Source organism: Meles meles, chromosome 13, assembly GCF_922984935.1.
Source record: "Meles meles chromosome 13, mMelMel3.1 paternal haplotype, whole genome shotgun sequence".
Lineage (NCBI taxonomy): Eukaryota > Metazoa > Chordata > Mammalia > Carnivora > Mustelidae > Meles > Meles meles.
This window is the reverse complement of record NC_060078.1, coordinates 21,621,226-21,647,504: the sequence shown is the minus strand read 5'-3', so window position 1 is coordinate 21,647,504 and position 26,279 is coordinate 21,621,226. Positions and strand designations below refer to the sequence as shown.

Here is a 26,279-nt window from a genome sequence, read left to right as displayed (position 1 = left end):
CTGAGCCACCCAGGCACCCCTAAACAAAGAATTTAAACTTAATTTAAAAAAAATAAGCTCTAACCAGGTTTTTTTTTTTTAAAGATTTTATTTATTTATTTGACAGACAGAGATCACAAGTAGGCAGAGAGGCAGGCAGAGAGGGGGAAGCAGGCTCCCCGTTGAGCAGAGAGACTGAGGCGGGGCTCGATCCCAGGACCCTGAGATCATGACCTGAGCCGAAGGCAGAGGCTTTAACCCACTGAGCCACCCAGGCGCCCCTCTAACCAGTTTTAATAAAGAATACTTTTGCATGATTTACTTTTTACCAGTCTGTTCTGGCATGCTTCTAATGATGCCAGATCAATGGATAGCCAGAATCAATGAACCTGGATCAATGATAACCAGTGTACATAGTCTGTAGAATTTTCCACATGCTGTGCCCAATTCAGCATTATTGCCACTGTCATGATATACACCACTTTTGGCTGAAACGGTGTAGTATTATTCTATTCAGATTTCCTCAAGGCTGGGCAGCCGTTGATGAGGATGACCAGTTTTGCTTTGTCATATCTGATCATTTTCAGAGTCTGCTTGTACCCCAGCATACCCTTTCCGCCTTTCATAATAAGTTGGAGCCTAGAGTTGATGACATCAGTGGCTTTTTCCTCTTCTTTGTGGCCACCATCCTCCTGCCTTAGGATGGCCACCAACCAAGAGCTGCCACCAAGATGACTAGGGAGGGAGAAAGGATGGAATGAACTTGATTTTTTTTTTCCCCTTATTAGCTAAAGAACTGAGAAGTTAATGATTCTGTGGGGGAAGTGTTTGCATAGTTCAGCAGTCTCTGACTCCTAGGAGGAATTTGCCAGGTCCAGCAGAATGTCATATCACTGCTGTATCTGAGAACAAATATTAAAGAAATGTGTTATTATAATCGAGGTAAAATATGAAAATAATTTCCAATCTTTTTCTAACTTTATTTTCAATTAAATCTAGATGAAACAACATGGATCTCTGATTAACTATATAAAAATGCTAATTTCTTGTGGAAGTGTATTAGTTTCTGACATCAAAGCTTCCACAAAGATACAGTAAGAGTGAAACTAAAAATCTATGCTGTATCCTGCTGTATGATCTTTTCTTCTTATCTATCCTCAAAGTACAGCTTAAATCCATCATCTTTATCAATTTCGGCTTCATCAAACATTTATTGGCCACTGAATGTGTACAAGGGATGAAGAGCAGTATTGTGTAAGACACAACCTTTCAGATAAGTGATTGTATAACTTAGGGAGAAAGTTGCAGTGGGCTGGAGAGTCCTCCTCTCTTCAGATTCATGTCCCTCCTGGAACCTCAGAAGGTGACTTTATTTGGAAATACGGTTGTTGCAGTTGTAATTAGTTAAGATGAGCTTACTGGAGTAGTGTGAGCACTTATTCCAATATGAATGGTGTCCTTATAAGAAAAGGAGAAGAGGCACAGAGACATGAGACACAGGAAAGAAAGCCACGTGAAGATGGAGGTGGATATCCGAGAGAGTGATGTGTCCACAGGCCAAAGGAACGCCAGGGTTCGCTGGCAACAGCAGAACTAAAAGCAAGGTATAGAACCAATTTTTCTCTGGAACCTGAGAGCATGGCCCTCTTGGCATCTTGATTTCAGACCAGCAGGCTTCAGAACTGTGAGAAAATATGTTTCTGTTGTTGGAAGCCACCAAGTTTGTGATATTTTGTGACAGCAGCATTAGGAAACTAAGACAACAGTCATAAAAAACAGTTTCTATTATGCATTGGCTATGTTCCAGGTCCTGGTGTTAGAGCCATTTTCTGCTCCAAAGCATTACCACTATTACCTCTGTAGGGAGCAAGCTGAGAATCAGAGAGGCTGAACCACTCTCTCAGTGTCACTCAGGAAGTAGTTCTCATTTTTGTCAGTTTGGCTCCAGTGGCCATTCTCTCCATCATGGGAGGAAGCCCATGTGAGCAGGCAGAGGCAATGGCAATCTCCCAGGTGTCCATGGAGAGCAGAATGGAGAAGCAAACCAGCACATCCATATGGCAGATACCACTCAGCATTACAAGAGAGCAAACTCCTACAACATGCAACAATGCGGAAAACCTCATATTGATCATGTAGAGTTAAAGAAGCTGCACACAAGACAGCACCTACTATATGATTCTATTTATATGAAGTTCTAGAATAGGAAAGACTCATCATGGTGGGAAAAAAAAATCAAAACAGCAGTTTCCATCCATGTGCTACATGCTCTTTTGGGAAATGCCCACTAAGATCCCCGCCCCTCAGTGGTTCAGGTTGGATCCAAGACCGGCTCTTTGGACAATGGGGGAGTATCTAGAATACACACCTGGGAGTGGAAGATCCTGGAAATGCCACAAGGATAGAGACCCTGCCTGCTTGGTTCACCATAATTTTCCAGCCATTGCCACAGTACGTAGCTCACAAGTATTTGTGGAATGAGAGAACCTGCTCACAAACCAGGAATGTCATGTTGATGTTCATCATCCCTGAATTCATGCAATCTGTACGACATAATTTAGCCCTTGATGATACACCATATGGTGATGTTCTCCACTGTGTCACTTGATCACCCCAATCATCTACTGACACAGAGAGGAGCAAGAGGGAGAGAGGAAGAGACAGGGAGGGCATGCGATTCAAGAGGTTCCAATTACAGAGCCTGTAGCAAACTTGTAAGATGGCCCTGCAGACTCTGCTTGCAGAACTGCTGCAACTTGGTGAAATTTCAGGAAAAAATTCAGGGGAAGCAGAATACATGATGCAGGATTTCATCTCCCTACTGGGAAGGAAAGGTAAATAAGAAGGTCAGCAGGGCACGGCTGGAGAACACTGTGGGAATATCACTGCTCTTGTTTCTGGGCTCAGGACTCAGGGTAGACTTTGTCCCTCAGCCATGGCCCTCCTTCCTTCTAAGCCCCAGGCTGCCTCAGGACGATCTCCCACTCAGTGTCCCAGAAAACCACCATGAAGAACTGGAGTTGGTAGGTGAGATAAACACCCCAAGGGGAAGAAGTTGAAGGAAGTCAGCCATGTTGAGACTGAGGTGGGTCTTGGAGTTTGAGAAAGCTTCCTGGAGAAGGTGGGCTGATCTGACTGAACATACAGCAGAGTTCACACCTTAGGATCCATACAAGTAACAGGGCTGCATCATGCGGAAAGCTGGCAGTGCTCACAGGAGCTTGGCCTGGACAGCTCTGAGGAGGCACTGTGCTGCCCACTAACTTCTTTCTTCCCAGTCTCTGGTGCCAACTTCTCCTCTAAACCAAAATCCCCCTTGGGGCGGCACCAGTTGGCCCTGCAGGAGGTGTGGAAGGTGGGGCAACCATCAACCCTGAGTGGAATGAGGCCGGGTTACAGGACTGCTTACAGCACAGCCAAGGTTTTCTGTCTGCCTGCTTAATGTGCTTGAGCAATGGTTCCCCCAAGTAAAGCACCTTTGAAAGGGGAGAAAACCAGTGTGCTGCTCTCCTCCTCTCACTGCAGAATCCCCAGGGTGAGCAGAGCTTCTCTGTGCCAAGAACAGGGCTTCCGGCTGTGTGGTGCTCACATGGGACCCTACCTTGGAAGGACTGAACCTTCTGTTACACTGCCTACAGTCTAGGTCTTTCCCAGGCAAGGTCTGGACAGATGGTTAGCTCCATTCAAAAAGACCTGTTATTGGGGCGCATGGGTGACTCAGTGGGTTAAGCCTCTGCCTTCATCTCAGGTCATGATCTCAGGGTCCTGGGATCGAGCCCCGCCTCAGTCTGTCTGCTCAACGAGGAGCCTGCTTCCCCCCTCTCTCTGCCTGCCTCTCTGCCTACTTGTGATCTCTCTCTGTCAAATAAATAAATAAAATCTTAAAAAAATATATATTTAAAAAATAAAAAGAGCTGTTGTGTTGGCTTGTTTAGGCACATTTGCTGGGAAAGGTAGAGAAGAAATTCTCTTTTAATTTTGAGCCTTAACATTAAGATTTTGTAGCTGCAGAAACTTGTCGAATGGGTAAGGATGAAGACTTTTCCTTTCAAGGTGAAAAAAGAGCCACAGTCTTTCAGCGGCAGCCAACACCAACCCCTAGTTGATAGTTTTATTTTATACTATGCCTGCTTCCCCGGCATATAGAAGGTGGCTTGAAAAATAATTTTTTTTTTAAAGTTAAGATTGTTGAGAAAGAAATGAAATCCAAAATGTGGGGAGGTTTGTCTCAGGAGTCATTATTTTTCCTGTTCGTTGGCGTCCATGGGAGATTTTTCCAGACGCTGAGTGCCACCCTGTCACCATTGCCCACAATGCCTTGAGCTCCCCGCTGCTCTCCTTTTCCTCTCCGACATCCTAACAGAAAATTCACCTTTCAATTTTATTATTTACTTACTAAGAAAATTTACATTTTAAAATAGGATGCTTGCAGATCTAAAGGTGATATTTCCTATTGTAGTTTGAGGCTGGCTGGGTGAGGGTAAGGGGGAGAGATTACATTGGGAGAGTCTTCCCTCGGCCAGTATGCAGGGCTCAGGACCACAGCTTACTCTGCTAATGATCACGATCACCTTGACTTTGATTTCCGAAACTGCTACACTGAAACTTTCAGTAGGGTCAGTATTTGTCCTGAAAAACACTTTTCTCTGCAGTAAAGCCTCCCACAAGTTCTTTTTACTGACTTAATGGCTTTTTCTAGGACAGATAATAGATGAAACCAGAGGACACAGTCTGGCTGTAAAAGACATTTATTCAATCAGATTTGCCAGAACACAGCTCAGGGTAACATCTAAAAAGTGACTTGAGAAACCAAGATGCTGCCGAGGCAATTTCTTGGCCAGAAATGTTTGGCTGCTTCTTGTTTTAAATTCTTTCATTTTGCATTTCGGAAATTGACTCTTAAAGCTAAAATCTTAAATGCAAAAAGATAAATCAAATGCCATTTGCTGGAATTCTGATTATTTATTTCCTTTGAATGAGTAACCAAGAGCTAATTTCTCATGTAATAATGATTTTGCCTATTAATGAGAAATAATTGTGTTCTATAGAGCCCATTTTAGCAGAGTTAAAGGAAAAAATACTTTAGAGCCAGAAAGGACCTTAGAGAATATCTAAGTTTAATCCCTTGTTTTTATGAGACCAGGGAGAGTGGAAGCCTTGTCTGACAGTGCACAGTGGGTTAAACGCAAGGGAGGACTGTGATCTGCAGCTCTTCAGTGGTCACACCCAGGTGTGTCAATGCTCTGACCCGATGACCACTACCTTTGAGCTTCTCTGCCATTATGATGAGATTTTATTCTTTAGAACTAAGAGATGAAAATAGAGAAATCACGCCGTATGTGTAGCATCAGCCCCCAGAGCACCTCTTTGTTTACACAAAATGTGAAAGCCATTTCTCTGTTTGAATGAGTTTACCTGATGGCTTTGGAGGCCTTGTTTCTGAAAAGAGCTTTTTGTGATCTTTGCACGGTGTGAGACTCTGAATCAACAGACACAGACACTGAACCCACAGGAAGGCCCTGTCACAACATGGGAACAGAGCTGAGATAAACAGGACAAGGCCTGCAGTAGGAGAGCCTGGGTGGTGATGAAACACAGCGGTCCTGACCTGGCATGTACCAGGGCATGAAGCAGAACAGCCCTCAGAGCCCGCCGCAAAGCTGCAGCCAGACTGGGCTCTCAACTGAGCCTCCTCGAGGCCACAGACCGCAGCTCCTTCCTCCCTGGTCATTTGGGAATTATCAGGATACAAATCATGGCCAGCCTTCTGGGCTTGTCTGATCTGACCTTCAGCATAATAATTCAGCTAATGGATTAATTTTAGAATGCTGCAAATGGTCAAGCTCATGTTTTCATTTGCATTTTCAAAAATGGAGACGAATTCGCTTCAAATACTCTTCTGTAATATTCATACTGCAATATCCAATAGGGATTTTTTTTTTTTTACTGTTCTTTAAAGCTTATACTGAAAGAAGTCTAACATTGTTGCTCTTCTCATCTATTATTCAATAAATGTATTCCAGCTGGACAGAAAGACAGATCTGTTTTCTGTCTGACTCATTGTTGCTAACAGTTGTCAGGGAAGCAGAAACCTTTTCAACTGATTGATGTGTTCCAGCTGTGCAACTTTGGAAATCGTATTTCTACTGAAAAAAGGGTTAGTGATTTTTTTTTCTAATGCTTCTTCCATTTAAAAAAAAGATAGTTTGTTGTCATCAGATGCCAATTTTCAATTCTTCAAAAAGATGTAAAACTGATGATGAATTATTCTTTTGCAAACAACTTAGTTGTATTGAAGTGAGCTTCAGATCCTAAGAATAATTGCCAGGCTTTGTGCAGAACCTTTTATGGTGGCTCCAAATACACAACTTCCAACTAAACACAGATAATATGCTCATTAAAAGCAGTAGCTGCTTCTGCTGCTGCTACAACTACTACCTGCTTTTACCTTCAAAAACAGCTTTATTGGGGCGCCTGGGTGGCTCAGTGGGTTAAAGCCTCTGCCTTCAGCTCAGGTCATGATCTCAGGGTCCTGGGGTCGAGCCCTGCATCAGGATCTCTGCTCAGCAGGGAGCCTGCTTCCCTTCCTCTCACTCTGCCTGCCTCTATGCCTGCTTGTGATCTCTGTCTGTCAAATAAATAAATAAAAAATCTTTTAAAAAAACCAGCTTTATTGAGCTATAATTCACATACCGTACAATTTACTCATTTAAGGCATACAATTCAATGGTTTTTAAAGTACTTTTAAAAGAGTTGTGCAGTTAGAACCACAATCAATTTTAGAACCTTTTTATTACCACAAAAGGAAGCCCTGCTCCCCTTAGCTGCCAACTCCTTCAGTCCACCCCTCACTCCAGCCTGAGACAAGCACTAATCTACTTTCTGTCTCTATAGATTTGTCTATTTGGGGCATTTCATGTAAGGAAATTGCAAAATATGTGGTCCTTTGTGACTGGCTTCCTTCACTTAATGTTTCAAGGTTCGTCCACGTCTTGGCTTGTGTCAGTGTTTCATTACTTTTAATGGATGGTTCCTATTCCACTATATAGATGCGCCACAATTTGTTTATCCATTTATCTGTTGATGGGCGTTTGCATTGTTCCCATTTTTGGCTATTATGACTAATGCTGTCAGGAGCATTTGTGTACAGGACTTTGTGTGGACATGTTTTCATTCCTCTTTGGTATATACCTTGAAGTGGAATTGTTGTATCATATGGTAACTCTGTTTAACCTTTTGAGAAGCTGCAAGACTCTTTTTTAAAGTGGCTACACCATTTTCCATTTCCATCAACAGTGCATGAGGGTTCCATTTTTTCATAGTCACTCCAGCACTTTTTGTTATCTTTTTTTGCTTATGGTCATCCTAATGACCATATGAGTGTGTCGTGGTAAAAGCTCCTTAAAGCTATTTTAAAAGTATTTTAGTGACGCCTTTATGCTCAGATGGATTCTGTGTCTTGAGAAAGGAATGCAAGTAGCCCCGACCCAACATGTTTCCAAACATGAGCAGGAGGAGGAGACTTTTTCACTGCTCTGTCCCTAGTGCTAGAAAAAGGACCAATGCATAGTAGGCATGTAAACATTCATTCATAGAATGCATAAATAAATGAGTTCATGGAGAGCCTACTGTTTGCTAACATTGGTATGGAAGCAGAGCTATACAAAATATGGCCCCGCTCTCAAGAAGTTGACCTTTTTGAAGGAAAGAGAATGACATCATTCCTGAAAGGAAGCTACTGATGGAGAAAAGTACATGTTAGGGTAAAGTACTCATTTCTAAGCCACTGAAGTGTAGTTGGTGAAAAATGGAGCTCCTTTGGACTTAGGCTGATGTGTAAAGTCTGGCTTTCAGGGGGATGGTAAGGAAAAAAAAAATCACGGTAGCTCTAACTGCAACGAGGGGAAGTCAGCCTTTCACATAATGCTGAAATCTTCTTAGTCAATATAATATCATTCCCTCTCTCTCCCTCCCTACCCCTGTCTGTGTGTGCACTCAACTGTGGACTCAGAATGTAATCTGATTCTTCTTCCAAAGTTCAAACTATTAGTGATTTGCCCATTTGCTATCTACCTTTATCCCTCCCTCCTTTTACTCCTCCATCCTCCCCTTTTTTTTAAAAAAATATTTTATTTATTTATTTGTCAGACAGAGACCACAAGTAGGCAGAGAGGCAGGGAGAGAGAGAGAGGAGGAAGCAGGCTCCCTGCTGAGCAGAGAACCCTCGGGACTCAATTCCAGGACCCTAGGATCATGACTTGAGCTGAAGGCAGAGGCTTTAACCCACTGAGCAACCCAAGCTCCCCCTTCCATCCCTTTTAATCTATCTATTATTTATCATCTATCTATCTATCATCTACCTATCATCTGCTATCTATCATCTATCTATTATCTATCCATCTATCATCTATCAATCATCATCCTATCTAACATCATCTAAATATCCATCAACTATCTATCTAATCTATCATTCTATGTAGCATCTATCATTTATCATCTGTCTAACATCTATCTATCTAATCTATCACCTCTCCAATAACAATCTCATCTCACCAGCTGTAAGGTATATTTTAGATAACTTTCTGCAGATTTAATACATACTAACCAATCTAAGCAAATGCACTGTCATTTACTTAATTCCTTTGCTATTAAGTTTCATTCCATTTTTGTTATAAATAATGCTTCAAAGGAAACTATTCATGAATTTTTTTCCCCAAATTTGGATTTTTGAAAAAAGATAATAGTCCAAGTGAGTTTCTAATCTTTAGGCTTAGCCCTCATGGTGTTTCATGAACCCAGGCCTCTCTTCTGTCTATGGCTGCCTATCCCCTAGGGCCTCCGAGTCTGCTTCCAGACTGTAAGAGGGGCAACTGCATGGAAGGTACTTGGTTACTAACCACAGAGCCCAGGAGTGGTATCCATCCTTTCTGTTTCCATTCCATTGGTGATGCTTGCCACATGGCACCACTGAGATGCAGAAATTTTGGTAATATAGTTCCTAGCTGGGCAGACACTTCCCAGGAACAAGTGCATATTCTCAAAAGAGGAGCATGAATTTTGTGTGGATAGTTAGTATTCTCTGCCATTATATATTTTTAGTGGTATGATCACTGTTCATTTTAATGAACTGGTACATTTTGCACAGTAGTCTCCACCCCATCTCCATTAAAATATTTTCAGTTGATTTATTTCTTTTTTTTTCCATTTTATTTATTTTTTCAGCGTAACAGTATTCATTGTTTTTGCACAACACCCAGTGCTCCATGCAAAACGTGCCCTCCCCATTACCCACCACCTGTTCCCCCAACCTCCCTGACCCTTCAAAACCCTCAGGTTGTTTTTCAGAGTCCATAGTCTCTTATGGTTCGCCTCCCCTTCCAATTTTTTTTTTTTCCCAGCAATTGCACTACTGGGTATTTACCCTAAAGATACAAACATAGTGATCCGAAGGGGCACGTGTACCCGAATGTTTATAGCAACAATGTCTACAATAGCCAAACTATGGAAAGAACCTAGATGTCCATCAACAGATGAATGGATCAAGAAGATGTGGTATATATACTCAGTTGATTTATTTCTGATTGTGGAAGAAGATATACATTTGGTCTTCATCAGTGAATTCCAGTAATCTGTTCATGAGGTTTGTTTATTATATGCAGAACCAATGTGGCTAATACAATTTTATTTTCGTGAACTAATTTTATCTGTCATTTTTGTGTTCATGCTTACACCACCTTGGCTAATTATTCTGATACCTGTTACTATATGGAGTGATTGGTTGAGACTTTACCAATGATACCATGTGAAATAGCAGAGAGAGATTGGCTCAATCTATTTTAAAAAGATTAAAAGGGAGCCAATAACCAAAGAAATTGGTTTTCCTCCAAGGAGATGCAGAACTGCAAAAACATCTCAGTTTAACTGTAGAGTCTTATGCAGAATAAAAAATAACAATATTATCTGGAAATATTTTCATCTCTCATTTTTCCTTTTTTTCTGAGTTTGTTATTTCGTATATATCTGCTGTTGCTATTAAAAATGTTTATAATTATGATGTCACTCTTTCTAGATAAATTCATTTGGGGTTTCATTTTCACTCTCTAAGACTTAAGCTTTGGTTTAAAATACTTGCCCCCACTTCTTCCACCTAACTTCTCCAACCTCTCCAAAATCTAAAAGCAACTAAAGAAAACAAGTGTTTTAAATGTTAATATTACTTCCATTATGCAGCTAGAGAAACAGCAAGAATTTTGTTCAATCCTCGTTTTTCTTTTGGGACATTAATGAGGCTAATAAAGGCTAATGAACTACAAGAGATTTTGATGTTGGCTGTAGATAATTGAGATATCTCCTAAGTGATGGACCAGGTAAATTTCACAATGTTAGGAAGGGAAATTGATGAAACACAGCAAGGAAATTGTGTAAGACTCATTTATTCATTCAACTCATTCATTAAACAAGTGGTTGAATTGAATTACCTATCATGTGCCAAGCACTGTTCTACTTGGAGAATTTCGCTAGATATGTCCAAGGGTCTAGATGCTTCTAGATGCATCAGATAATAAAAAAAACAAAGATTCTGCCTTTGAGAGGCTTATATTTTAGCAGGGTATGACAAAAAGTAAAAAGTAAGTAAATTACATAGTAAGTTGAATTGTGATATGTCTTGCTTATCTTCATGAAGAGCATGTTATTAATAATTTGTGTTTACGTAATAAATGTATCATCTCAGAGTAAAAATTAGCATGGAGAAAGGAGCTGCAATTTTAAATGAGGTGGCCAGAGTAGGGGTCATTAATAATTTCCATTTAAGACCTGAAAGGTAGGAGGGAGTGAGCCAGGCACAGAGGTTTCCAAACAAAAGGAACCAGTGCAAAGGTCCTGAGACTGGGGCATACCAGTGATTTGAAAAACAAGAAGTTCAGTATGGTTGGATTGGAGTCGGGCAGGAGTGAGGGGAGATCAGAAGATCAAATCAGAAAAGAAATGGGAGCTGTTGGTCAGATAATGTAAAGTCTTAAAAGTAACTGCCCATTGTAAGAGCTTTGACTTTGTTTTGAGAGAAATGAAGGCCTATCAAGGGGATTTCAAGCAGAGGAGTTATGTGGTCGAGTTACATTTTTATAGAATTTCTGGAGTGTTATGTTAAGAATAGGCAGTAAGGAGACAAGGGAAGAAGCAAAAAGACCCACTGCCATATCCAGACATGTGATGGTGACATGCAGGGCCAGGGGGATGGTGGGGACAGTGGTGAGAAATGGTTGTGCTCTAGATAGATTTTAAAGATAGAACCTACAGGACTTTCTGGTGGTTTGGATGAAATCTGAAAGAAAAAGAGAAGTCAAAGATTCTTGTATTATTGCCAGAATAGTTGCTGACCCTTTCTATTGGACCATCCCGCTGGGAAAATTAATCTTGCAGTCTACTGACATCAGGCTTGGACATGTGACTTTCTCTGGCCTGTGAAGTAAGAATGGGAATGATGTGCCCTTTCTAGCAGAACCTTTAAATGCCATCATGTGGGACCTCTTCTGTCCCTTGCCAGGTGACAGTCATTGTTCTAGGGGGAGCTGCTCTTCAACCAGGATCCTGAAGAGAAGAAGACATGGAACAGAGCCTAGCTCCGTCTCTGCTGATATGTAGCATGTGCAAGTAAAAAGCATTGTTTTGCAAGCTGCTGAGATCTTGTGGGTTTTTGTTGTTGTTATAGTAACAAAATTTAGTGAAAGCTCATGGATACAGATGCCTTCAAGGGTTTTGTCTGGAGAAACTGAAGGGATAGAGTTTCCATTGACCAAAATGGGAAGACCATGAGAGAAGCAGGCTGTAAAGGGGAGATTAGGAATTTAACTTTGAACATATTAAATTTCAAATGTCTGTCATAACATCCAGGTTGGGATTTTGAGTAAGCAATTGAATATAAGAAGCTAAAGTTCAGAGGAGACAGCCAAGCTAGATATAAACATATAGGGGTCATCAGGACCCAGTTGTTAGTGTCTAAGGCCACAGGATTTGTTGAGATCATCAGAGAAGTGACCATAAAAAGAAGAGGAGAGGCCATTACTGACCTCATCAAGAGCATTTTTTTTTTCCTAGTCGGGGGGCCTCATTGCAGTGAGGGTAAGAAGAAATGTGAGAAAGACATTGGCTACAGCAAGGATAGTTAATTCTTTTGGATTTTACTCTGGGAAGTAAAATTTTTACTAACTTTACTTTAAAATCCCAGATTTTTACTCTGAGATTTTACTCTGGGGAACCAGGAAGTGGGATAAAAATATCAGGGCAGATGCTCTTCTTTAACAGAAGAGCACAATACTTTTATTTTCCACGGCCCATTTTTTTTCAGTTTTAAAGAGTGGAAAGAAGCCAGCATTTTTTTTTTTTAAAGATTTTATTTATTTATTTGACAGACAGATCACAAGTAGGCAGAGAGGCAGGCGGAGAGAGAGGAGGAAGCAGGTTTCCTGCTGAGCAGACAGCCCGATGTGGGGCTCGAGCCCAGGACCCTGGGATCATGACCTGAGCTGAAGGCAGAGGCTTTAACCCACTGAGCCACCCAGGCACCCCGAAGCCAGCATTTATTTTACGCTTCAAATGGACTGTATGTGGTACTAAGCACATTCACATATTCATGTGCCCCTCACAACTGCACTGTGAAGTAACTGTGATTACCTTTCAGGGTCTCCGGAAGGTGAGAGGACTTAATTAACATTGTCTACTAATGTGTGGCAGAGCTGAGATTCAGTCCTTCATCTCATTTTTGACAAAAGGCCCTTGCTCTTTTCTCTGTGATAATTATCTTCCAATAACATTAAAGCGTTCTCTGAGGAGCAAATTTCGTGAGCATTTTCTGTATTGCTTCTCAACTAGCAAAGTTGGTATGAGATAACACTGCCAAGGGCAGGTGACTTTGGGTTCCCCACACCATTGTTCAATGTTTGCCATTGAGCTATGTTTTGCTACATTAACCTGAAATGTGATTTTAAACTTACTTCTGGTGCCATCTAAAAAGCTCCAAACCCACCAAACAGCAGGTGAAAATGGAGTGTCTTTCCATTTATCAGTTATCCAGTTATCAAACTAACAGACTGCTTTAAAGTTTGGCAGAAAATTCATAAATTCATGATGATGATTAAATATGTGTGGCATAAAGCTTAAAAGTTTTAACTTAGTGAGAAAGCCACTTCTGCTTCTGTTGGTTTGTTTAATTCCCACCACCCACAATAAACAGATGGATCAACAGGCAATGGCTGAGCTCTTTTTTTTTTTTTTTAAAGATTTTATTTATTTGAGAGAGAGAGAGAGACAGTGCACAAGCAGGGAGAGGGTCAGAGAAAGAGGCAGATTCCCCATCAAGTAGGGAACCTCATGCAGGAATCGATCTCAGGACGCTGAGATCATGACCTGAGCCGAAGGCAGATGCTTAAGGACTGAGCCACTCAGGCGCTCCTGGGCTCTTATAATATTAGCTTCCGTGATAAAAATTTTTTTAAAAAAATCAAGGAATTGTGTAGCTGGAGGCCTAAATATTCATCATGTGTTGTCTCACTTAAAAAGATACAATAATACCGAGTTTTTGTTGAAATATAAAGGAATATATAGAGATATAAACTAGTACCTTTTTGAAAGTTGTAGTCCCTTCTATTTCAATATATAACAATGATTCTCATGGCCTGTGGCAGTTTGTGCATGGAAAAGCTGTCCAGGGTTTGTTAAAGTGGTGTGGCTTATAGCAGAACCTGAATTTTCAATGTGGACGTCTATATAGGTTAGCAAGTTATCAGAAAATGAGGGATTTACTTAAAGTTCTTCACATCTTAAAATTAAGTGATGTACTTAGCCACCAAGGGTTAGGGGTGGACAAAATGAACCTTACATCTGTAGTGAATGGTGATGACTGTGGATCTGTATGTCCAGCCTCCCAAACCCCTACCTGGGAAAGAGTCTGGACAGAGATGACCATGTAACTCAGGTAAAGCCAATCAGAGGCTTTCCTTGGGATCACATTGATTGCTGACAGCTAGGAAAAAAACCACATTTTTTTCTTTAGGCTAGGACTGCCAAACTATCAGTAGCTGTGTTTCTGCCACACAGGGAAGTCCTCCGTCCAGTAGGTGGTAATTCGACTGGTCAACTAGTAAAAACAAACTGTGATAAGATAAGAGAGAGGTGTTGAGTTTAGTCCTCAGTTCCTATTCCTGAGGTCCAGGCTTCTGAAACTCATTCTTAAATTCTACAAGCATTAACTTCAAAAAATTGCTCTGCTGTAGAAAGTTACCAGTTATTATACATCAGCTATGATTCAGTGAAAATATCAACTGCCCAAATTGCTACAAAAAAGAAAGAAATCTGTTTTAGTTTGATAACATAGCTTGTTCAGACTGCTGCAACAAAATGCCACAGACTAAGGGGCTTAAACAAAGGAATTTATTTCCCACATTTCTAAAGTCTGGAAGTCCAAGATTTAGATGCCAGCAGGGTTGGTGTCTGGTCAGATCTCCTTCCTTGGGTTGCAGATGGCCCTTTAATTGTGTCCTCCTGTGGCAGAAGCAGATTTGGTCACTCCCTTATAGTCTCATCTAAACCTAATCAGTTCCCAAATCTCATCACAATGAGAGTTAAGGCCGCAGCACGTGAACTTTGTTGGGGGGCGGGGACACATACACTCATCTTAACATTTGGGAACAGATTTTATAATCTGTGGATTATAAAGTGAAAGGCAGGAAGAGGGAGGGAGAAAGGGATGAATGAACAAAGAGAAGTAGGAAGTGAAAAGAAAAAATTCTGTTTCTCTAAAAAATTTCCCCTCCCATCTTCACACCAGAGGTCAATAAATTCTCTCTTTTATTTCGACGTGTTTTAAATTGGGTTTTCGTCACTTGGAATTGGTTAATTCACCATGCCTTTGAAAATGTCACAAAGATTATTCCATTGGATGGAATTACATACTTACAGAATTAGGAATACATTTCTCATGAGAATTTCCCAACTCAATTATTTAAGTAGTGTCCTCATCTAATGGTTCCCTCTCATTAGGTACCATAAACCCCAACTGTAATCCCTGCTCCTTTTTGGATAAACATGAGGAAAACTTTATATTATAAATTCCCAGAAAAGAGCTGATGAAAATTTAAAGTGAAATAAAAGGAAATATTAAAACATAAGCATTAAATTAAAAATATGTGTCAATATAGGTCCTAGGAGATGCTGATTAAAAACCAAAGTAATATATGGGGCGCCTGGGTGGCTCAGTGGGTTAAAGCCTCTGCCTTCAGCTCAGGTGTGTTCCCAGGGTCCTGGGCTCGAGCCCCACATCGGGCTCCTGGGCTCGAGCCCCACATCGGGCTCCCTCCCTCCTCTCTCTCTGCCTGCGTCTCTGCCTAGTTGTGATTTCTCTCTGTCAAATAAATAAAATATTTAAAAAAAAACAAACCAAAGTAATATAAATGTGGAAAGATGTAAACTTTTAGGGACAATTCTTCATTTTATAAAAAGTAAGTTTAATTTTACATTCCATTTCAGTATAACCAAACTCTAATATGTTTCTCTCAGTAATTATTTTTTCATGTTAATGTCTCACTCTGCTTCATGAAGAGGATGTTATTAATAATTTGTGGTTACATTATGAATGTATTATCTCCAAGTTTGGGGTTTGATTAATGGTCTCTCCTATGGTTAAGATCCTGACAGCTGGCTTCTTGCTTAGGCAAAAGGAAAGTGATCTAAAAAAGTAATGAATGAAGCAATGAAATTTTTAAAATGGCTGTATCTTTTTGGCTTTAGTTTGAGTTTAAAAAGAGAAAGAAAATTAGAAGTGTTGGAATGTTTAGAACAAAATAAGCAATAGATGAAATCAGATTCCAAACAAAGTTAAAATGTATAATCTACATTGATGGATGCAATTATAGAAAAAAATTTAAAGATTGTTCCTAGTTTAGAAAGTACTTAGTAGGATATATGCTGATTTTTCAAAGCATTGCATTTTCCTGACCTGTGAAAATGACAGGGTGAACTATTTGCTTACCATTTCTCTTCTTATAGAGATGAAGTTAGCTGTCCTTTGATTGCAACTAAGTCCCAATGTGCCCTCTTCTACCCACTCTAGATGGAGAAAGGGGAGTGCAGGCCATTGGGAAACACTGCTTGATAGGGGCTTTTTCCTTCCCATTGCTACCAAGTTTCAAATGTAGATTGCATGCCCAGGCATCCTAAGGCTAGGATGGTATAGTGGATAAATAAACAGTTTCTTTTTTTTACCCAACCAGACTCTGAATTCCAGCTTTACCTCTTGTAGTTATGTGAGCTTTGCAAACTCCTTAACTTCTCTGAACCTCTATTACCTGTTTATAAAAACAGGCACAACAACATTTTTTATCTAAGCAACGCAGATGCAGACAGGTGCAAGATGCTTCATGATGTTTAAGGTGCAAGATGACCTCTTTATTTTGCAAATTGAGTCTTTCTGATCTCCACTTTCCAGTGTCTTTTTCTTAAAGTCCAATATTAAAACAATGAGGGTAGGCACCATGGGTTATCAATCCCTTGTCATCACTCCTGGAATTTATGTAGGTGGGTGGCTCCAATCATAGTAGAGACCACATCTTTGTGCTAGGGTGGGCAGAGCGAGCCTCTCTAATGCTCCCAGGGATCCTTGCAGCTCCCACCCCAGAGGCTATGCATCCCTCTAGGACTTGCAACCCTCTCATTCCTGCTGGTCAAAGTCTTGAGGGAGCCACATTCAAAGATAAGGCTTCATTTATGGTTTGTCTCCCTCCCAATCCCATCTTGTTTCATTTATTCTTCTCCTATCCCCCTACCCCCCCATGTTGCTTCTCCATGTCCTCATATCAGGGAGATCATATGATAGTTGTCCTTCCTCCGATTGACTTATTTCACTAAGCATGATACGCTCTTAATCTCACAAAACAAACTGGGGGTTGCTGGGGGGAGGTGGGATTGGGAGAGGGGGAGGGGGCTATGGACATTGGGGAGGGGAGGCGAACCATAAGAGACTATGGACTCTGAAAAACAACCTGAGGGTTTTGAAGGGTCAGGGGTGGGAGGTTGGGGCAACCTGAGGGTTTTGAAGGGTCAGGGGTGGAAGGTTGGGGGAACAGGTGGTGGGTAATGGGGAGGGCACGTTTTGCATGGAGCACTGGGTGTTGTGCAAAAAGAATGAATACTGTTACGCTGAAAAAATAAATAAAATGGAAAAAAAAATAAGGCTTCTTTTCCTTCAGCCTTTGAATATTACTGCTTCCTTCCCATCTGCCCAAGCTAATCTTTTTAAAGGCCTTTAAGAAAAGACAGGCCTGGAAATTCTCCACAGGAGAGGTTTGAGAAAAACACATATCCCAAGACTCCATCCAGTTGTTTTATTTGTGACTGCAGCAGAGAGAACAAGGTAGCTAATTTTCAAGCAGGTCATTCAGTCCTATTAACTTTAAGGAAAATTTCTCTGCTGTGTCAGCTACAAAAATTTCCATGCTTTTCTAGCTGAATCTAGTGAGAATTGAAGTTGCTTAAATCATACTTTAGGAAGAGACTTTGTAGTAAGATGGAAAAAGAGAAGGAGGGCAAGAGGTGAAGAAGAAGGAAGAACAGAAGGGAAGGAAGAAAGAAGAAAAAAGAAGAAATTTCTATTCCACTTAGAAATGTTTCATAACCCAAGGAAAATTAGATCCTAAAAGTAAGTGAACCTGGGAAGAATGTGGAGAAATCAGAATCCTCAGACATTACTGGGGATGTAAAATGGCAAAACTGCTGTGAAAAACAGTTTGGCAGTTCCTCAAAATGTTCAACATTTTTATCACAGAGTCTAGTAGTTCCACTCCTAGGTATACTCCAGAGAGAAATGGAATCCTATGTCCATGCAAAGCCTGCATATGAATATTCTTAGCAACATTATTCATAATAGCTGAAAAGTGGAAACAACCAAATGTCTACCAAATGAGGAATGATAAAGAAATGTGGTATGTTCATGCAACAGACTATTACTCACCCATAACAAGGAACCAAGTATAAATACATGATACACCATGGATAAACCTTGAAAACATTATGCTACTTGGAAGAAGCCATACATAAAAAAAACAAATATTATATGATTCCATTTATATGAAATGTTTAGAATAAGCAAATCTATAGAGTCAAGAAATGGACTACTGGTTGCCTGGGGATGGGAGGATGGAGGGAAGAAGTGACTGCTAATGGGTATGAAGTTTCTTTTTAGATATACTAAAATGGTGTAAAATGTACTGGAATTAAATCAGTGGTGATGGTTGTGTAGTCTTATGAACATACTAAAAACCATTGATTCTGTACTTTAAAATGGTGGATTTTATGGTATGTGAAATTATAGTTCCATAAAAAAATAAACTATTAAAATAGATTAAGCATAATTTCTGGAGCTCCCACTAAATTTACAGATGCCACATTCAGCAGGGACCTAAGCTAATAACAATGACTGATGGCCAAATGTCTTGTTCTGTTCTGATTTTCATAAGAAAAGGGCAGGGTTATGTTTTATAATCTCCATTTTAAGCATGAGAATTGGTGGTGGCTTGCTTGATGTTTATTGGTTGGGGACTAACCTGGACCTGAGGTGGAGGAACTGCCTTTGAGAACATAGGTCTTCGAAGTCCACCCAGGGGTCCTGCTGCTCCCTGTTGCCCTGGCCCTGAGCTCAATAGAATCTCAATCACCACTGGGGAAGTTTTGTTTTATTTGTGAATCCAAGTGCCATGATCGAGGTCACTTAGGGTCATAGGAGAGAAAATCATGGGAAATGAAAATGGCATCTTCCATACTGATCTACACCAAACCCGTTCCTTGAACATTTTGTTGGATTAGGGAATGGGGCGAAAAAATGGGGTTTGGGATAATAAAGAATGGCATGAAAGGACACAGTTTTGGGGCATTCTCTCTGAAATGGGGTGAAGGACTGGAAAACTAAAGCTTCCAAAAAGAGCTAGAAAGCTGCTTATGCACCCCTTCCTGACAGAGGGCACCTGCCTTTCAGGGTCCTCCCTGTGCACATCCCCAAGCCCAATGGCCTGCCAGAATTTCTGCTTTCAAAAATGATCTGGAGGAGAATTCTCAAGTTGGGTTGCTATTTGCTGTTTGAAAGTGAAATGCTGAGCAGACGAATTGTCATGATGGATTTGCTAGCTAGGGAGAAATTAGCATCAAGGTTTTGTTTAAGGGAAAGTTGAGCCAATGTAATGCCTGCCAAAATTGCCTTTTTCTAATGAAAAGCAATATATGCTTCCGGGTAGCACCAAGGACTGAAAATTATTTCCTCTCCTTTGAGGTGCCTGACAAGTTAAAATATTCTTTGTTTGCTACATGTTAATAAAGTGCATTAGTTGGGTGATGGGTGTCTAAGTAATGAAGGATAATTTGAGATTTGAGAAAAGCCACAGTGATGGAAACAAAGTTGTACTAATGGGACACTAATGAGGTGGAGACAAATAAATCTGAGGTCAGGAAAGCTAAAGGCAGGCTTATTAATAGTTTTGTTTTGTTTTTTTTTTTTTTTTGGTCCTCTCAGATACCTGATAATAATACTGAACTTTGCATTCTGTGATAATAATCATCTTATTATCTGTCATGCATACCTGTCTATACAAGCTAAGACTCCTGAGACTTTCTCAAGGAGAGAAAAGGGCTGAGTGGGAAGTGTCCATCAGGCAAAACATCCGTGGTGATGTCTTAGAAAAAAGAAAATATAAAATTTGGTCTTTTTATACTCTTAAAGGCAAAACAGGATAGAGTAACACATGGGTCTTAAATCATTCATTCATTCATTCATTCATTCATCAAACACTTACTGAACTATGCATTTTCTAGGCATTGGAGATACAATTAACAAGACAGAATAAGATTCTGCTCTCAAGAGTTCATAGTCTCCAAGCTACATTAAAAAATATTGTGATATAATTAACATACAATGTTATATTAGCTTCATAGTTGTGATGTTGAGCATCTTTTTGTGTGTCTGTTTGGTATCTGTATGCCTTCTTTGGAAAAATGTCTATTCAGGGCCTCTGACCATTTATTTCAATTAGATTTTTAATTGGATTTAATAGATTATTTTTGGTTTTGATTCCCTTGCCACAGGAGACAGATCCATAGGCATGCTGCTAAGGCAATGTCCAGGAGATTATTGCCTTTGTTTATTTTAGAAATTTTATGGTTTCAAGTCTCACATTTAGGTCTTTAATCCATTTTGACTTTATTTTTGTGCATGGTGTAAGAAACTGGTCCAGTATCTTTCTTCAGAATGGAGCTTTCCAGTCTTTGCAGCACAATTTATTAAAAAGATTGTGTCTCCCACTGGATATTCTTATTGCCTTCATCATAGGTTAATCGACTATGTAGGCTTGGATTTTTTCTGGGATCTCTAGCTCTCTCTTTTGTTCCATTGATCTCTGTATCTATTTTTGTGCCAGTACCATACGATTTTGATTAATATAGGTTTGAAGTATATATTGAAATCTGGAATTGTGATATCTGTAGCTTTGTTCTTCTTTCTCAGGATTGCTTGGGTTATTAGAGGTCTGTTGTGGTTCCGTATGAATTTTAGGAGTATTTGTTCTAGTGCTATGAAAAATGCTATTGATATTTTGATAGGGATTGCCTGGAATCTGTAGATTGCTTTGGGTAGAATGGACATTTTAACAATTTAAATTCTTCTAATTCATAAGTATGGTACATCATTCCATTTGTGTCCTCTTCAATTTTTTCAACAATGTCTTAGAGTTTTCAGATCTTTCACTTCCTTAATTAAATTTATTCCTAGGTATGTTATTCTTTTTGGTGCAGTTGTAAGTAGGATCGTTTCCTTAATTTCTCTTTCTGCTGCTTTGTTATTAGTGTGTAGAAATGCAACAGATTACTGTATGCTAATTTTGTATCCTGCAATTTATTAAATTCATTTATTAGTTGTAACAGTTTCTTATGGTGTCTTTATGGTTTTTTATATAGTATCATGTCATCTGCAAATAGTAACAGTTTTACTTTTTTCCCCCCTCAATTCCTTTCTTCCCTTTTATTGCTTTTTTCTTGTCTGATTGCTGCAGCTAGGATTCCCATTATTATGTTCACCAGAAGTGGTGAAAATAGAAATCCTGTCTTGTTCCTCACTTAATATGATGTTAGCTGTACATTTTTCAAATATGATCTTTATTATGTTGAGGTATACGCTGTAAAACCACTTTATTGAGTTTTTTCATGAATGGATGTTCAATTTTGTCAAATGTGTTTTTTGTTATCTATTGAGATGATCCTATAGCTTTTATTCTTCCCGATTTTACTGTGATGTATCATTGGTTGATTTGTGAATATTGAACCATACCTGTATCCCTGGAATAAGTTCCTGTTGGTCACGTGAATGATTTTTTTAGTGTATTATTGAAGTTAGATTGCTAATATTTTGTTGAAGATTTTTACATCTATGTTCATCACAGATATTGAGCTGTAGTTTTCTGTTCTGTAGTGCTTTGCCTGCTTTTGGTATCAAAGTAATGCTGGCCTCATAGAATAAATTTGGATGTTTTTCTTTTCCATATTTTGGAATAGTTTGAGAAGAATAGATATAAACTCTTCTTTAAAGTTTGGTAGAATTCACCTGTGAAGTCATCTGGTCATCGACTTTTCTTTATTGAAAGTTTTTTGATTATTGATTCAGTTTCATTACTAGTAATTGGTCTGTTCAAATTTTCTATTTATTTCTGATTCAGTTTGGGAGCTTGTGTATTTCTGGGAATTTACATGTTTTTCCAGATTGTCTGATTTGTTGGCACATGCTTTTTCATAATATTCTCTTATAATTCTTCATATTTGTATACTTTTGGTTATTTTTCCTCCTTCATAACTGATTTTATTATTTGAGCCCTTTCTCTTTTGTTCTTGATGAGTCTCACTAAAGATTTATGAATTTGGTTATCTTTTCAAAGAGTCTGCTTTTGGATTCATTGATCTTTTCTTTAGTTTCTATTTCATTTATTTCTTCTCTAATCTTTACAGTTTCCCTCCTTCTACTAGTTTTGGATTTTGTTTCTTCTTTTTCTAGCTCCTTTAAGATTAGGTTGTTTACTTGAGATTTGTTTGTTCATTTCTTGAGGTAGGTCTGGATCATACTAATCTTCCTTGTTAAAACTGCTTTTGCTATGTCTCAAAGATTTCAGACTGCTATGTTTTCATATTCATTTATCTCTATGTATTTTTTTTATTTCTTTTGATTTCTTGGTTGACCTATTCATTGTTCAGTAGTATGTTATTTAACCTGAATGTGTTTGTGATTTTTCCAGATTTTTTTCTTAGATTGATTTCTAGTTTCATACTATTCATATATTCATATATTCAGAAGAAATGCTTGATTTGATTTTTATCTTTTAAAATTCATTGATACTTGTTTTTTGGCCTAACAAGTGATCTATACTGGAGAATGTTCTATGTGCACTTGCAAAGAATGTATTCTTCTGTTTTTGGATGGAATGTTTTGTATTTATCTGTTAGGTCTTTCTGATCTAACGAATCATTAAAAGCTACTCTTTCCTTTTTTATTTTCTTTCTGGATGACTTATGCATGATTGTAAATAAGGTATTAAAGTCCCCTACTATTACTGCCAATTTCTCTCTTTATGTTTGTTAATATTTGCTTTATGGATTTAGGTGCTCCTATGTTGGGTGTATACATATTTATAGTTGTTATATCCTCTTGCTGGATTGATCCCTTTATCATTATGTAGTGTGCTTCTTTTTTCTCTTGCTTGCTACAGTTTTTGTTTTATAGTCTATTTTGTCTGATATAAGTATTGCTATCCAGTTTTTCTTGTTTGTTTCCATTTGCATGGTATGTTTTTCTATCCTTTACTTTCAATCTCTATGTGTCTTTAGGTCTGAGTGAATCAATTCTAGGCAACATATAGATGGGTCTTATTTTATTTTTTATTTTTTAATCAATTCAGTCACCCTGTGTCTTTTGATCGGAGCATTTAGTCCTTAACATTTAAAGTAATTATTGATAGGTATGAACTTACTGACATTTTGTTGATTGTTTCCTGGTTGTTTCTGTAGTTTTTAATCTGTTCCTTCCTTCTTCTCTTGTTCTCTTCCCTTGTGATTTGATGGCTTTTAAAAGTGTTAGCTTATGTCCTTTTCTCTTTATTTTTTGTGTATTACAGGTTTTTGATTTGTGGTTACCATTGGGTTCATATATAACATCATCTGTTATAGCAGTCTATATTAAGTTGATGGTTACTTGACTTCGAACACATTCTAAATTTTTATATCTTTCCACATTTTATGTATATGATATCATGTTTTACATAATTTTATTTTGTGTATCCCTTAACAATTTTTATAGAAATAATCAATATCACTAACTTTTTGTTTTAACCTTCATACTGACTTCATAATTGTTTAATCTACTATCTTTACTATATGTTTCCTTTTTCCTATGAAATTATTTCCTTTCATATTTTTCTTTTCTTTCTACTTAACTTTAACATTTCTTATAAATTTCTTATAAAGTTTAATATTTCTTATAAAGCTGGTTTAGTGGTGATACACTCCTTTAAATTTCATTTGGAAACTAACTTCTTTTTCTCCCCTTCTATTCTGAATAATAACCTTACTGAGTAGAGTATTCTTGGTTATAGGTTTTTTTTCCTTTATCAAATCTACATTTTAAGAAAAAGTTTGTTTTTAGAATTGCTCTAAAATTTGGCCTGTATTTGAGTCTTCATTTAAGTGTATTTTAAAAATTATTTTAAAAATTATTTTTTATTATGATAAGTGGATTTTTTTTTTTAAAGTATGCTCCATGCCCAGCGTGGAGCTCAACACGGGGCTTGCACTTACGACCCTGAGATAAAGACTGGAGTTGAGATCAAGATTTGGACTCTTAACCAACTGAGCCACCCAGCACTCCAGTTAAGTGGATTTTTAAAAAATAAGAATTTGACTTTTATCAAAAAAATCTCTACAGAAGCAGAAGTATCTATCTAGAAGTATCTAGAAGAACCAAGGGGGAGAGTTTTTGTAGATGGATGTAACAAATGGAGCATTTTGCACAAAGACACAGAGAACTTTTATGTCAGTGGGATTTACTAAGCAGGTCCTTTTGGCTAAAAAAAAAAAAATGGATGGTGGGGATTCATGGATGATATGGCTGGAAAGGCTAGAAATTCAGTAAAAGTAAATCATAAACAAACAAACTCTCATTTGGTGCAAAGGACAGAAGTTTTCACTTTGCCTATTGCAGGTGGGGAATTTTCTTTTAAAAACACATCTTAAGATGTTGCTGGAATTTGCTTCCAAATTCACATTTATCCACCCACATTTGGTTTTTGATAGGTACAAGTTGGCTATGAAATGAGTTTTGGCAGGAGTGAAAGAGCTATGATTATAGAAATCCATCAGTATAATAAAGCAAAGAAATCACTTACAGTCGCAAGGATATATATTTTTCTTCAGCACAACATGTACCTTTTATATTATAGTCTTTTAGTTAAACAAAAAAAAACCTTCAGTGGAGCTCAGGATAAATACAAATTACAAAGAAAATGAACATGAAGGATATGCTCAGAGTGTTAGTATTCTCATATTTCAGCATCTCTTGGTTATTGAAGAATTTACTCCTGATATTCTCCCATATCTCATTCTAGGTGTCAGAGAGCAGCTATCTTTTTGGGCTTGTCTGAATTACTTATTTGCTTTTCTTCTGCTCTTGTTTACCTCCAACTGGGGAGGCTTGAGGCACTGGTCTTCTGTATCTATTCACACCTTTATTTATTAATGTAGTCTCCTTCTGGATTCATTTCTGTCTCTTGTGTTGTGAGTATGAATCTCAGTCTACAAAATCAGTGTCGAAGGAAATTTTAAACCAACATTCGTATGAACTCTGACCCTATAGCCTTGTGTTCAATTGGGAATTAAACTTTAGTCCCTGCTGAGGATCTCCCCACAAGGAATTGTCCACTGACTCAGGGCTTTCCCCTGCTGTTTGCCGCCAACATTTGAGGGAATGGCAACTGTTTTCTGTTGAGAGGTCCAGGGCACTGCCAGGAAAAAGTCACAGTGCTCTCCAAAACTGGGACCTCTTTCTCTACTTTGCCTTCATCATCCCTAGAAACAAGAATTACCTTCTTTTTCACACTTTCCTCAGAGACTCTTTTTTTTAAATTTTTAAATTTATTTTTTATAAACATATTCTCACTTCTTTTAAAAAATTATTTATTTATTTATTTAATAATAAACATATTCTCACTTTTTGTTTAATTTTTAATTTATTTTTTATTTTTTATAAACATATTCTCACTTCTTTTTTAAAATTATTTATTTTTAATTTTTTAAATAAACATATTTTCACTTCTTTTTTTTTTAATTTTTAATTTATTTTTTATTTTTTTATAAACATTCCCCAGAGACTCTTGTTTACTTCTCTCCTCATTGGTTACATAGAATAGACTGATAAATGAGTTTAGGTTTTTTGAAAACAATGACAGGGAAAGGAAAGAAGTTAGAGGTTATTTTTTCTTTCCTCTCTGCCATAAACCTCCTCGGGGCAGAGAGTACAGAGAGCCTGCTAGTTTGTGGCGGCCCTTTTCCTAATCTGATCTCTCAAGGCAGCAGGGACAATGGGGCAATATGGAGCCACAAACTCTTGCTTCATTTTCAAAAGGCAGAAACAACCCAAATGTCCATCAACTGATGAATGGATGAAGAACATATGGTGCACCCATACAATAATGTTAATACTATATCCATCCTTAAAAAGGAATGAAGTACTGACGTACGCTACAATGTGGATGACCCTTGAAAACCTTATGCTAAGTGAAAGGAGCCAGTCACAAAAGATCTTCTATTGTATGATTACATGGAAGTGAAATGTCTACATTAGCCTGACCTATATAGATGGAGAGTAGGTTAACAATTGCCTAGGCTGAGGAGATTGAGGGTGACTGCTGGAAGGTAAGGGATTTCTTTTTGTTATGACAAAAATGTTTAAAAAGGGATTGTAATGGTTTTTTTAAAATATTTTATTCATTTATTTGACAGAGAGAGGTCACAAGTAGGCAGAGAGGCAGGCAGAGAGAGAGGGAGAAACAGGCTCCCCACCGAGCAGAGAGCCCGATGCGGGGCTCAATCCCAGGACTTCAGGATCATGACCTGAGCCAAAGGCAGAGGCTTAAACCACTGAGCCGCCCAGGCGCCCCAGGGATTGTAATGGTTTTGTAACTCTTTAAATAAGTTTAAAATTATGAAATTGTATACTTCAAATAAGTAAATTA

The 26,279-nt window shown here is 38.5% G+C and overlaps 1 pseudogene; it reads right to left on the bottom strand.

The window, feature by feature from the left end:
• Positions 1-297: 297 nt before the first annotated feature.
• On the bottom strand, positions 298-5,710 carry LOC123955025 (annotated as a pseudogene).
• Between the last annotated feature and the right edge of the window lie 20,569 nt (positions 5,711-26,279).